We start from the raw sequence: 11,329 nt of genomic DNA, 5'->3' as shown, positions 1-11,329 counted from the left end.
ATATATATATATACATTCTTTTTTTATATTCTTTTCCATTATGGTTTATCATAGGATATTGAATATAGTTCTCTGTGCTATACAGTAGGACCTTGTTGTTTATCCATTCTATACATAATAGCTTACATCTGCTAACCCCAACCTTCCACTCCATCCCTCCCCCAACCCCCTCCCCCTCGGCAACCATAATTCTGTTCTCTATGTCTGTGAGTCTATTTCTGTTTTGTAGATAGGTTCATTTGTGTCATATTTTAGATTCCACATATAAGTGATATCATATGGTATTTGTCTTTCTGACTTACATCACTTATTATGATAATCTCTAGTTGCAAAGATTCCTTTTTTAACCAAACTTTAGTCAGGCTCCTCTGAACCCTCTTCTCAACTAGGTCCTGACTTTGGGATTCTGTGTCCATCTTTGCATTGCCTAGTTTTATCAAGAATCCTGTCAGATCAGTTTAGCCAGAATCCTCCATATCTGATCACCCTTGATATATGACCAATTTCTTCCTCCCCCACCATCCTCCAAGTGATGTCTGATCACTCTGGCCTCCCTTCATCAAAAATTCTGCTAGATTAGTTTAGCAAAAAGTACTCTACCTTCCCAGTAATTTCTACCCACTGACCCCTCAACCTGCTCCTTGGCTATAAATCTCCACTTTTCCTTTTTGTGTTCATAGATGATCCCAGTCACTTTCCCCTATTGAAATAATATTGACGTCCATTCCAACAGTCCTGAATAAGGAGTTCCTTACTATCTATAATAAAAATCAGAATACTTTTTTTCTTTAACAGCAGCCGACAAGAAGTGACATCAACAAGAAGGTCGAATAAGTTGTCCCTCATCATATCCCACTCTCAATAACAATTGGGCATCTGTCCATAGACAAAAGTGTTTTTGTGGGAGCTGTGGAATCCAGCACCAAACAACAAGTGGCCAGAGAGGAGTCTCACATACTTGTGTATCCAGTAATGGGCATACAGACCTTGGTCCAGCTGTGGACCCTGAAGTGGCCTGTGTTCCAGCTCCAGCTCCTCTTGGCCATGGTCCAAGAGCCCCTGGAGAACAGTGGCTTAGATAATCACCCACAATAAAAGAGTCTTTGTGAGAATCCAGGTTTCCAGTGAAGAAGCTCTGGCACACTGTTGAAGCAAAATAATCCAAGATTGAATACATTGGGGAAGATAAGAGGAACAATTAAGGCTTTACCTGTGTCACCCTCCTCCAAAGAATCACAGCTTAAGGCAAAGAGAGAGCCCTTCTTGGCCCATGATTTCTCCCTTGGGGGAGAGTGAGGGTGTGTAAGTGAGCACTCAGCTTACCCTGCTGTGCAGGAAGCTCCCAAAGAAGAACATTATTTCTCTTGCCCCATCCAGAGTAACTGAGTCATGAGCTGCGTGACGGGGGGGTGGTGAGTAGGTAGCACATCAGCCAGGGCTCAGATGGTATCAAAGGGATGTGGATTCTACTAACCACACCACAGACTCCATTGGGAGACCCACCAACAAGCTGCTGGACCACTCACCCATGTATTACCCCAATTGCCCCATGGGTATTTACAGTGCTACACACACATCACCCCCACACACTTCCACTCCTTGGTTGGCTCTCTGTGCAGTCTCCTAACAGTTTAGAGAACAGGGTTTTGCAGATGACTAATGAGCATATGTAGAAAGCCAGCCTGAGTCTGCAGACCTGAGAGAGACCCAGGTCTCTCTTAAGCATTTAGCACTGCTCTTGGGAAAGTAAAAGCCCAGCCTGGTGCATTGCAGGATTGAGGGAAGGCATACAAGCTTAATAATGTCACAAGGAGGAATAAGTGTGAAGCATACCCACAGAGTGTCTAAGGAAGCCACAGAATCCCTAGCAGGGCTAACGGAAGGCATTTCTCCAAGACCAAAAGAAGTGACTGATAGTTCTGATGTGAAGACAGCAACACAAGTCTCCAAGGAACATGAAAACCCAAGGAAACATGATGCCACAAAAGGATCACAATAATCTTCCAATAACAAATCCCAAAGACATGGAGATATGTGATTTAGTTCATAAAGAATTCAAATTAGCTTTTTAAGGAAGCTCAGTGAGCTACAAGAAAACACAAAAAGACAATTCAAAAAATCAAGAAAACGAGATAGAAATCATAAAAAGAATCAAAATAAATTAAGGAGCTGAAGAATGCAATGAATGAAATGAAAAATACAATAGAGCATCAACATCAGAATGGATCAAGCAGAGGATTATATGAAGTAGAAGACAGGACCATTGAAATTATCCAGTCAGAGGAGAAAAAAAACGAATATAGAATAAAGAAGAGTGAAGAAAGCCTACATGTATTTTGTGATACCATCAAGAGAAGTAACCTAATAATTATTATAGTCCCAGAGGAGAAGAGTGAGAAGGGGGCAGAAAGTTTATTTAAAGATATAATAGTAGATAACTTCCCAAATGTGGGAAGAAATTTGGCCATCCAAGTCCATGAAGCCCATAGGTACCCAAAGAAATTCGACTCTAAAAAGATCTCCTCCAAGACACATTATAATAAAACTGTCAAAACATCAGTTTTATTTTGTAGGTTGGGTTAGATTATTTTTAGAGAGAATCTTAAAAGCAGCAAGAGAAAAGAAGCGTATCACCTACAAGGGAACACCCAAAGGGCTATCATCAGATTTCTCAGCAGAAACAGACTAGGAGAGAGTGAGATGATAAATTCAAAGTGAAGAAAGAAAAAACTGCCAACAAAGAATACTTTATCCAGCAAAGATGTCCTTTAAAAATGAAGGAGATAAAGACTTCCCCAAACACACAAAAGCTGAGAAAACTCATCACCACTAGATCTGCCTTACAAGAAATGCTGAAAGGAGTTCTTCAAGCTGAAATGAAAGGATGCTAGTGAGTCACATGAAAACATATGAAAATATACAACACACTGGTAGAGATAAATATGTAGTCAAATTCAGGCCATTCTAACACTATAATATGGTAGCGTATTAATGACTTTAACTCTAGTAAAAACACTATAATAATTTGTTAATGAACAAACAATATAAAAAGAGGTAAATTGTGACATTGAAAATATAAGAGAGGAAAAAGTAAAAGGATAGGATTTTATGAGATCAAACTTAAGTTTTTATCAGCTCAAAATAAACTTTTTATCTATAAGATGCTTTATGTAAGCCTCATTGTAACTGCAAAGCAAACACCTACAGTAGATACACAAAAGATAAAGAGAATCACAGCATATATTATGGAAAATCATTTCACAAAGGAAGACAGCAAGAGAGGAAGAAAGGAACAAGGGAACTACAAAAGAGCAAGAAAATGTTAATAATATGGCATACCCAGACAACCCTCAGAATGGGAGAAAATATTTGCAAATGAAGCAACTGACAAAGGATTAATCTCCAAAATATACAAGCAGCTCATGCAGCTCAATATCAAAAAACAAACAACCCAATCCAAAAATGGGCAGAAGACCTAAATAGACATTTCTCCAAAGGAGACATACAGATTACCAACAAACACATGAAAAGATGCTCAACATCACTAATCATTAGAGATATGCAAATCAAAACTACAATGAGGTATCACTTCGCACCAGTCAGAATGGACATCACCAAAAAATCTAGAAACAATAAATGCTGGAGAGGGTGTGGAGAAAAGGGAATCCTCCTGCACTGTCGGTGAGAATGTAAATTGATACAGCCACGATGGAGAACAGTATGGAGGTTCCTTAAAAAACTAAAAATAGAGCTACCATATGACCCAGCAATCCCACTACTGGGCATATACCCTGAGAAAACCATAATTCAAAAAGACACATGTACCACAGTGTTCATTGCAGCACTATTTACAATAGCCAGGACATCGAAGCCATCTAAATGTCCATTGACAGATGAATGAAGAAAGAAGATGTGGCACATATATACAATGGAATATTACTCAGCCGTAAAAAGGAACGAAATTGAGTTATTTGTAATGAGGTGGATGGACCTAGAGTCTGTCATACAGAGTGAAGTAAGTCAGAAGGAGAAAAACAAATACCATATGCTAACGCATATATATGGAATCTAATAAAATGGTACTGCTAAACCTAGTGGCAGGGCAGGAATAAAGACGCAGATGTAGAGAACAGACTTGAGGACATGGGTGGGGAGGAGAAGCTGGGATGAAGTGAGAGAGTAGCATTGACATATATACACTACTAAATGTAAAATGGATGGCTAGTGGAAAGTTGCTGCATAGCACAGGGAGATCAGCTCGATGCTTTGTGACCACCCAGAGGGGTGGGATAGGGAGGGTGGGAGGGAGGCTCAAGAGGGAGGAGGGGATATGGGGATATATGTATATATATATATATAGCTGATTCACTTTGTTGTACAGCAGAAACTAACACAACATTGTAAAGCAATTATACTTCAGTAAAGATGTTAAAAAAATGGCATATCCATCAAAATTACTCTAAATGTAAATGGATTAAATTATCCAATCAAAGACATATGCTGCTATAAGAGAATCACTTCAGCTTCAAGGATACATATAGACTGAAATTGAAGAGATGGAAAAAAGATATTTCATGCAAATGGAAAACAAAAGAAAGCAGGATAGCTATACTTATATTAGACAAAATAGACTGTAACATGAGACAAAGAAAAGTTTAAAAGCTGTAACAAGAAACAACAAAGACTTACTGTATAGCACACGGAACTATATTCAATATCTTGTAGTAATCTATAATGGAAAATAATAAAATAAAAGAATATATATATATATATATATCCAAATTACTTTGCTGTACACCTGAAACTAACACAATATTGTAAATCATTATTGTAAATCAACTATACTTCAATAAGAAAAAAAGCTGTAACAAGAGAAAAAGAAGGTCATTGTATAAAGATAGAGACCAACTCACCAAGAGGATATAACAATCACAAATATATATGTGCCCAACTTAAATATATTAAGCAAATAATACAGATCAGAAGGGAGAAATAGACAATATAATTATAGTAGAGTGTGTCAATACACCACTTTCAACAAAGGATAGACTGTCCAGACAGAGAATCAGTAAGGAAATATACTTTATTTGATGGTCTATACTTTAGACCAAATGGACTTAATAGACATATATAGAACATTCCATCCAACAGCAGGAAATATACTTGCTTCTCAAACAAAAAAATGTCAACTTTACAGCTCAAGGAATTACAAAAAGAAGAACAAGCCAAATCTAAAGTTAGCAAAAGGAAGGACATAACAAGGTTCAGAGCAGAAATAAATGGCATATAGACCAGTAAAACAATAGGAAGATCAGTAAAACTAAGAAATGTTTTTAAAAGAATAAAATTGACAAACTTTTAGCTAGACTAAGAAAACGAAAAAGACTCAAATAGTTAGAAACGAAAGAGGAGACATTATAACACAATACAACAGAAAATCAGATAACACAGAACAGATATCACAGAAAATCAAAGGATCAAAAGAGATTACTATGGATAATTATATGCCAGTGTTTTGTATAACCTAGAAGAAATAAATTCCTAGAAACATACAACCAACCAAGATGAAGGCATCTTGAATGAATGATGAAGACTTAGAAAATCTGAACAGACCAATTAATAAGTAGGGAGATTAAATCAGTAATCCAAAACCTCTCCAAAAGAAAAGCCCAGATTCCCCTGGTGAATTCTACCAATAATTTAAAGAATTAATGCCAATACTTCTCAAACTCTTACAAAAAAATTAAAGTGGAGGGAACAACCCAAACTCATTTTACAAGCCCACCATAACCCTGATACCAAAGCTAGTCATAGATACTACAAGAAAAGAAAACTACAGGACAATTTCCCTGATGAATATAGATACAAAAATTCTCAAAATAAAATAGCAAATCAAATTCAACAATACAATAAAAGGATCATGCCCTATGATCAAGTGTGATTTATGTATGCCTGGGATGCAAGGATGGTTCAACATATGCAAATGAATAAATGTAATACATCACCTTACTAGAATGAAAGATAAAGTCAATGACCATATCAATAGATACAGACAAAGCATTTGAGAAAATTCAACATCTTTTCATGATTAAAAAAAAATACTCTTCACAAATTGAGTATAGAAGTAATAAAAATCATATATGAAAAGCTCACAGCTAACATCATCCTCAATGGTGAAAGTTTAAAAGCTCTTCCTCTAAGATTGGGAACAAGACAAGGACATCCACTCTCATCATTCCTATTTAACATAGTACTAGAAGTCCTCACCAGAGCAATTAAGCATGAAAAAGAAATAAAAGACATCCAAATTGGACAGGAAGAAGTAAGATTGTCTCTGTTTGTACATGATATGATCTTGTATATAGAAAAATCCTAAAGACTCCACCAAATAAGCTTGTTAGAACTAATAAACAAAGTTGCAGGATACAAAATCAACATACAAAAATTAGCTTTGTTTCTATACACAAGCAACCAAATATCTGAAAAAGCTACAAAGAAAACAATCCTCTTTACAACAATATCAAAAACAATGAAATAATTTGGCAAAATTTACCAAGGGGGTGAAAGTTCTGTGCAGTGAAAATTACATGACATTGATAAAGGAAATTGAAGATGACACAAAATAAATGTGAAGAGATCCTATTTTCATGGGAAGGAAGAATAAAACTGTTAAAATTTCTGTGCTACCCAAAGCCATTTATAGATTCAGTGCCAGCCCTCTCAAAATTCCAATGGCATTTTTCACATAATTAGAAAAAATAATCCTAAAATTTGTTTGGAACCACAAAAGGCCCTGAATAGCCAAAGCAGTCCTGAGGAAGAAGAACAAAGTTGGAGGACTCACACGTCCTGATTTCAAACTTTATCACAAACCTATAGTAACCAAAACAGTATGGTACTGGCATCAACACAGATACCTATACCAATGGAACAAAATAGAGAGCCCAGAAATAAACCCACCCATATGTAGTCAATTAATTTATGACAAAGGAGATAAGCATATACAATGGGGAAAGGACAGTCTCTTCAATAAATGGTGTTGGATAACTGAACAGCCTCATGCAAAAAAAAAAACAAAAAATGAAACTGGACCGCTATCTTACACCATACATAAGTTTAACTCAAAATGGATTAAAGACTTGAAGTAAGACCTGAAACCATAACAACTCCTAGGAAAAAACATAGGCAGTAAGCTCCTTGACATTGGTCTTGGCGGTGATTTTTTGGATTTGACACCAAAAGCAAAGGCAACAAAAACAAAAATAAATAAGTGGGACTACATCAAACTAAAAAGCTTTTGCACAGCCAAATAAACAATCAACAAAATGCAAAGGCAGCCTACACAATGGGAGAAAATATATGCCAACCATCTATCTGATAAGGAGTTAATATCCAAAATATATAAGGAACTCATACAACTAGCAAAAAAAGAAGTAATCTGATTAAAAAATGTGCAGATACCTGAATAGACAGTTTTCCATTTTGACAGTTTTCCAAAGAAGGCATACAAGTAGCCAACAGATACATGAAAGGTACTTAGTATCATTAATTAGTAGGGAGATACAAAAAAAAAAAAAAGCCCACAGGGTATCACCTCATACCTACTAGAATGGCTATTATGGAAAAAAAAAAGAATGGCTATTATGAAGAATGTGGAGAAAAGGAAACCTTTGTGCACTGTTGGTGGGAATGTAAATTGGTACAACAACTATGGAAAACAGTATGGAGGTTCCTCAAAATAATTAAATATAGAACTATCATATGATACAGCAGTTCCACTTCTGGGTATTTTTCTGAAGAAAACAAACATTAATTCAAAAAGACATAGGCACCCTATGTTCATTGCTGCATTATTTATAATAGCCAAGATATGGGAACAACCAAAGTGTCCATCAACAGATGAATAGATAAAGAAGATGTGTTATATATACACAATGGAATGTTACTCACCATTAAAAAAAGAATGAAATCTTGCCATTTGTGACAACATAGATGGACCTAGAGGGTATAGGTGAAATAAGTGAAAATAAGTGAAATAAGTCAGACAGAGGAAGACATACTGTATGATTACACTTATATGTGGAATCTAAAAAATAAAACAAATGAACAAACAGAAAACAGAAACAGAGTTATAGATACAGAGAACAAACAGGTGGTTGCCAGAAGGGGATGTGGTGGGGGGGTTGAGTGAAATAGGTGAGGGAGATTAAGAGGTACAAACTTTCAGTTATGAAATAAATGAGTCATGGTGATGAAACGTACAGCATGGGGAATATAGTTAGTATGTTGTAATATCTTTGTATGGTGACAAACAGTAGCTAGATTTATCCTGGTAATCATTTTGTAATGTATAGAAATATTGAATCACTGTGTTGTGCATCTGGAACTAACATGGTGTTGTAAGTCAATTATAATTCAATTTAAAATTTTTTAATTAAAAAATTAAAGTAACAAGTGTTGGCAAGGATGTGGAGAAAAGGGAACCCTTATGCACTGTTGCTGGGAACATAAATTGGTATAACCACTATAGAAAACAATACGGAGGTTCCTCAAAAAATTAAAAATAGAACTACCATATGATTCAGCAATCCTACTTCAGGGTATTTATTGAAAGAAAATTAAATCACTATCTCAAAGAGATATCTGCACCCCTATGTTCATTGCAGCATTATTCACAATTGCCAGGACATGGAAACAAGTGTCCATCAACAGATGGATGGATAAAGAAAATGTGGTATGTATATACAATGAAATATTATTCAGCCATGAAAATGAAGGAAATCCTGCCATTTGAGACAACTAGATGGACCTTAAAGGCATTATGCTAAGTGAAATAAGTCAGAGAAAGACAAATACTATATAATGTCACTTATATGTGGAATCTAAAAACAGGACAAAATGACATAAAAAACAACAACAAAACTGAGCTCATAAATACAGAGAGCAGATTGATGGTTGGCAGAGGCAGAGGTTTTGGGTGGGTGAAATTGATGAAGGGGGTCAGAAGGTACAAACTTCCAGTTATTAAATAAATAAATCATGGGGATGTAATGTACAGCATGGTGACTATAGTTAATAATACTGTATTGCATATTTGAAAGTTGACAAGAGAGTAGATCTTAAAAGTCCTCATCACAAGAAAAAAGTATTGTAACTGTGTATGGGGATGGATATTAACTAGACTTATTGTGGTTATCATTTCACAATATATACAAATATGGAATCATTATGTTGTACATCTGAAACTAATATAATGTAATAGCCAATTATAACTCAATTTAAAAAAGAAAATTAGTAAAATTCTCCTGTTACGAAAAAAATGTGCTACTTAGGAACATTCCACATTGTTCAGGTTTTCTGCTCCCGACTAAAGTGGTCTGGAAGAATTATATATGTGTTGTTCATAATGAGGTTAAAAGGAATAAAATAACATAATCGAGGCTTAGGTGAAAATAATAGCTAAAACCGAAAGAGGGGGACATTAAACCTGTTATCTACGAATTCCAGAATTTTGAGGCTAGGAGTAAATGGGGCTCAAGTCACGTTGGGGAAAGTCACAAAGTCCCCAGTCTCTAAGGCATGTTTGGAGACCAGAGTTTCTAGTGAGCCATTCTTCATATGAATTCATACTGATTCTTAGAACCATGGATTCATCTGATTCATCAAATCATGAATGCATACTGATTCACAGAACCATGGATTCATCTGATTCATAGAACCATAAATTCACACTGATTGATAGAACCATAATTTCATACTGCTATCTCTAATTCTAATCCAGCACCACAGAGTACATTATAGCCTTCTTCTTTTATTTGTAGTTTCTTTCTCCAACAGAGAGAACGTGGGTCTCATTATCCATAATATATTCACTCCTTACTCAATCCTAGAATACACATTAAAAAGTGTGGGGTACCACACCCTAATCCTTTTTTATTTTAATTATTTTTGAACACATAAAAATTAACATATTTCTAACTGTAAGAACAGTTAAACATTATACTCAAAGAAGTGTCCCTCTTCCTATTCCTATTCCTCTATTCCCATTTCCCCATCCTTTCCACTTGCCCCTTCCCATCTCCGTCATCTCATTAGTTTTTAGTTTATATTTTCTGTGGGGTTTTTTTGGCACACGTGTATATTTTCCTGTTTCCTGTCCTCTCTTGTATGAAAAGTAGACACTTCATGAGGAAGTTCTTATCCTTAAGTCTAATCTAATACCTAGACAAATGACAAAATCTCAATTATTTGGCAACTTCAACTGGATATGTAAAGAAATGACAAATAGCTTCAAAAACTAAACTGAACTATTGAATCTACTTTCTCTTTTTCTTTGTCCATAAACATTGTGGTCCTGATTTTGAGCCCCTAAAGTCACTTACCATTAGACATAAGTGTAAGCACAGAATGGCAGCAGTCATCCTGATGCCATTCTGGTCTATTGAAATATTCATTCCTATTTCTAAACTAAGAATACATGCAAGCTTAAAAACTTCTTCTTATCAATAAATATAAGGGTTTGAGCTAAGTGGATCTCTGATGCCATTCAGCTCCAAGATTCTGTGAGTCTCTGTTCCCATGGTGCCATGGTTCTAATATTCCAAACCACAGGAGAATCATTTTACTGAGACATTTACAGGCAGTCCCACTCTCCTGGCTTGAACCTCCTCTGCCAGAGTGTGAACATGGGTGGAATGAGTTACACAATGAAGAAGAGCACCATAAAAACAGGAGATCCTGTATACCTGCAGAAGGCCCTTGTGTACAACCTTGGAGAGGAGAAGAGGACCAAGCTCCACATTCAAAAACTCCAGAAGGCTTTAAATATCCGGTTCAGGGAGATCGATAAAGAGAAAGCAGCCTTGAGGAAATTTTGGGGAAAGCTTCAGAAGACAACTGGCTATTTTCCTCAAATGTCCTTCTGGTGACCAGTGCCACTGTAGATGAGGAGCTCCTGGAAAAGTTTCAATACAAAACACATCTGTGTCTCCTTCTGGTATCTCTGTGTGACCCAAGAAAGCATTATTTAAAAACCACTGGGACAAGTCAAAAAAGAAAAAAGACTATAGAATTGAAGATAAAAATGGAATGTCTAGAAGAGAATCAACAGGTATCTCCTACAAAAGAGACACTAAGTCGTCGTTATTTCCAGATGATTCCGTATCTTTACAACTTGAAGTGGTAATATGCAGTGCATACATTATTTCCATTCAAACTTTCCTTGAGATCAGAATAAAGCTTAGCCATTGTAGAACTCTTTCTGATATTGATGGTGGAATATACATATTTGTCTTAATCCTGTTCTTTTCTCATTGATGTCATTTTCAAT

General features: G+C 35.9%; 1 long non-coding RNA gene across 1 annotated transcript in view; it reads right to left on the bottom strand.

Moving 5' to 3' along the window:
• Window positions 1-249: 249 nt before the first annotated feature.
• The window catches only part of LOC137770206 (uncharacterized), a 67,132-nt gene continuing 56,052 nt past the window's right edge, over window positions 250-11,329 (bottom strand). Inside the window, exon 6 of the long non-coding RNA XR_011075136.1 lies at window positions 250-1,143. This is a non-coding gene — a long non-coding RNA (uncharacterized lncRNA). The remainder of the gene's footprint in view (window positions 1,144-11,329) is intronic.

Source organism: Eschrichtius robustus, chromosome 10 (genome assembly GCF_028021215.1).
Source record: "Eschrichtius robustus isolate mEscRob2 chromosome 10, mEscRob2.pri, whole genome shotgun sequence".
Classification (NCBI taxonomy): domain Eukaryota; kingdom Metazoa; phylum Chordata; class Mammalia; order Artiodactyla; family Eschrichtiidae; genus Eschrichtius; species Eschrichtius robustus.
The sequence above is the reverse complement of the archived record's forward strand: the minus strand, read 5'-3'. Positions and strand labels throughout refer to the sequence as shown.